This window comes from Nicotiana attenuata, chromosome 8 (genome assembly GCF_001879085.1).
Source record: "Nicotiana attenuata strain UT chromosome 8, NIATTr2, whole genome shotgun sequence".
Lineage (NCBI taxonomy): Eukaryota > Viridiplantae > Streptophyta > Magnoliopsida > Solanales > Solanaceae > Nicotiana > Nicotiana attenuata.
In genome coordinates this window covers 3726126-3730049 of record NC_031996.1, presented here as the reverse complement: position 1 = coordinate 3730049, position 3924 = coordinate 3726126, and positions in this window count along the sequence as shown.

Genomic DNA, 3924 nt, shown 5'->3' with positions numbered 1-3924 from the left:
GAAAATAAATTTTCATTTGAGTCTAAAAATAGTGGGGGTCAAAGAGATAAAAATAATTTTTTGTCTATGCCTAGTTCTTCTACTTCTATTTTGCAAAATGAAGAAAATGATGCTTTTGAGTTAAGAAGAAGTAAAAGAGCTAGAATAGAAAAAGATTTTAGTCCTGATTTTTATGTTTTTAATTTTGAAAATGACCCTCTTACTTTACAAGAAGCTTTATTATCACCTGATGCTATTTTTTGGAAAGAGGCGGTAAATGATGAAATAGAGTCACTAATTTCTAATAAAACTTGGAATTTGGTTAATTTACCACCAGGTTGTAAAATAATTGGGTGCAAATGGGTCCTAAGAAAAAAGTTAAAACCGGATGGATCCGTTGATAGGTATAAGGCTAGGTTAGTTGCTAAAGGTTTTAGGCAACTAGAAGGCCTAGAATTTTTTGATACTTTTTCTCCGGTAACTAAAATTACATCCGTTAGAGTTTTAATTGCTATTGCTGCAATTTTTGATTTACATATTAATCAAATGGATGTAAAAACTGCTTTTTTTAAATGGGGACCTAAATAAAGAAATTTATATCGATCAACCTGAGGGTTTTATTGAAGTAGACCAAGAAAGTAAAGTGTGTAAACTTACTAAATCTCTATTTGGCTTGAAACAGACACCTAAGCAATGAGTGTGATAAGTGCATCTATCATAAGTTTTGGAATAATTCACATGTAATTGTTTGCCTCTATGTTGATGACTTGTTAATATTTGGCTCTAACATGAATGTTATTGGAGAAACTAAAAGCATGCTTAGTAGTCATTTTGACATGAAAGATTTGGGTGAGGCAAATTTCATTCTTGGAATGAAAATTACTAGAACATGTGATGGAATTTTTATTGACCAGTCACATTATGTTGAGCAAATTTTGAAAAAATATTATTTTATTGATTGCAAGCATGTTGTTGTCACGGCCTGAAATTCACGCTGTCGGGACCATGATGGCGCTAACATTTTACTTGCTAGGCAAGCCAACGTTAGAACAATTTATCCTTTTTAACAGTTTGAAATTTAATAATGACGAAGAACTGATTTAACTGCAACAATCCAAAGTAAACAATGCGGAGCTAAAACAACCAAACGTTTAATACATGCCTGAACCCGGTGTCACAAGTGCACGAGCTTCTAGAATAGTACATACAAGGGTCTGAAATAATAAAAAGCTGTCTGAAAAGAAGATACACAGCTAAATAAAAACAAGGAAGGGGGCTCCAAGAGCTGCGGGCGCTAAGCAGTTGTACCTTACGTCTCCGCAGGCTGTCCAATCCGAGCTCTCTACTAGTCGTCGTTGGGACCGAGCCCAAAATCAGCACAAGAAGTGCAGAGTGTAGTATGAGTACAACCGACCCCATGTACTCTGTAAGTGCCGAGCCTAACCTCGACGAAGGTGACGAGGCTAAGGCGGGCCACCTACACTACAACCTGTACACAGTATATAATAATGACAGAAAATGGAGATATTGAACAATATTTAACAGTCAACTGTAAACAATAACTACAGCCTCAAGAAATGAACCAGTGTCGTCCAGAATTACCAATCCTTAGAATTTCGATGAGAATACTGAAAACCAAACACAACCCAAGAAACGGAAACACATAGGTTGTCGCGGCGCGCAACCCGATCCCATCGTACAACACAAAATCCTCCCTTATTTCACTGCGATAACATCAACAACAAGGATAATATATAAATATGTTGCGGCGCACAACCCGATCCTGCCATATATCAATATCGGTATCATAATTCACCCTTATTTTACCATATCAATCCACCCTTATTCCACCTGTTGCGGCGTGCAACCCGATCCCACCATATAGTACATATTCACCCTTATTCCACCATATCAATCCACCCTTATTACACCTGCTGCGCCGAGCATCCCGATCCCACCATATCAGTACCAAATACTCAATGTGCACAGTCAAATCAACAGTTCAAACCATAAAAAAAGCTTTACGATCAATAAATACCAAACTCAACCCAAAAGGAACCTTGTACAATATAGAATTCTACACGAGTAATACCACAAAGCGAGATCAATCCAGTAATTGATAATTAGGAGGTGCAAGTAAGTCAATTTAAGCAAATAGCAGAGAATCATGAAACTACAGAAGAGCTAACATCATTAATGGACCAAAACCCGATTACCCATTCAACCCCGAGCCCAGTTATGTAATTTGTTTTGGAATCCGACCTCAATTTGAGGTCTAAATCTCAATTTTTCAAAAATTCCTAATTCTACACAAACCCCCAATTTCCACCATGGAAACACTAAATATTAGGTAAAAGCTTGTGATGTAATGAAAAATAGAAAGAAAATGGGTTAGAATCACTTACCAATAATTTTGGGAAGACAGGTTCTTTGAAAAATCGCCTCTAGGGTTTCTAAGTTTGAAAATTTGAAGCTCTTCTCTTTTCCACAATTACTTCACAACTCGATTCTCAACTTGAGCCAACGCTCTACAATGTTCAATTACCATTAATACTTTCACAAGCCTTGTTCAACAATAGGAACCATCATATAAAACATGAACAATACGAAATAGAGTCACATTAACCATAGTATAAGACTCACAATATCATAAACCTCTTCTCTTTTCCACAATTACTTCACAAATCAATTCTCAACTTGATCCAACGCTCTACAATGTTCAATTACCAATAATGCTTTCACAAGCCTTGTTCAACAATAGAAGTCATCATATAAAACATGAACAATACAAAACAGAGTCACAACGATCATAGTATAAGACTCACGGGTATGCTTGACCCCAACGTATAGATACTCGTCACCACACCTATACGTCGTACTCAACAATTAACACTTAGAAAATAAGACACGACTCCTAATCCCTCAAGCTAAGGTTAGACCAATCAATTACCTCAATTTCACGAACACAATTTAAGCCTCAACTACCGCTTTACCTCTTGTTTCCACCACTAATTTGCTTGTATATAGCCACAATTTACTTAATGATATCAATAAATGCTAAATGAATCAATTCTAATGCATGAAAATAGGTTTTCTAAAGATTTTTCCAAAAGTCAAAATCGACCCCGGGCTCACATGGTCAAAACCCGAGGTTCGAACCAAAACCCGACTACCCATTCACCCGCGAACTCAAATATATAATTTGTTTTGAAATTGGACCTCAAATCGAGGTCCAAATCTCCAAAATTTAAATCCTAAGTTCTACCCAAAACACCCAATTTCCCTCATGAAAACCCTTGATTTTGAGTTGAAATCATGTGAAAAGATGTTATGGATTGAAGAAAATGAGTTAGAAATGACTTACAATTAATTTTGAGAAGAACATTTCTTTAGAAAATCGCCCAAAAGAGTTTAGGTTTTGAGAAGGTTTGAAAAATGAGGACTTTTCAGCTAAGTTATGATTTACACAGGCGCAGATATCGCTTTTGCGATGATATGTTCGCAAATGCTAACTCGCAATTGCGAAGTATGGCCTGCCCTGTCAACCTCGCAAATGCGAACAACTGTTCGCAAATGCGAACACTGGTGGAGTCGCAAATGCGACTGGAGCTTCGCAAATGTGAAGGTCACCCCCCTGCCCAGTCATCGCAAATGCGAACACTGTTGGAGTCGCAAATGCGACTGGAGCTTCGCAAATGCGAAGGTCACCCCCTGCCCAGTCATCGCAAATGCGATGGTTAGTCGCAATTGCGAGCTCGCAATTTCGAGTCAGGCTTCGCAATTGCGAAGCCTGCAGACCTGCAACACACAGCAGTTTCCTAAGTCAAATTTCACTCCGTGGCCTACCAAAACTCACCCGAGCCCTCGGGCTCCAACCAACATGCACGCAAGTCAAAAACTATCATACGGACTTGACTCGTGCGATCAATCATCAAGATACATCAA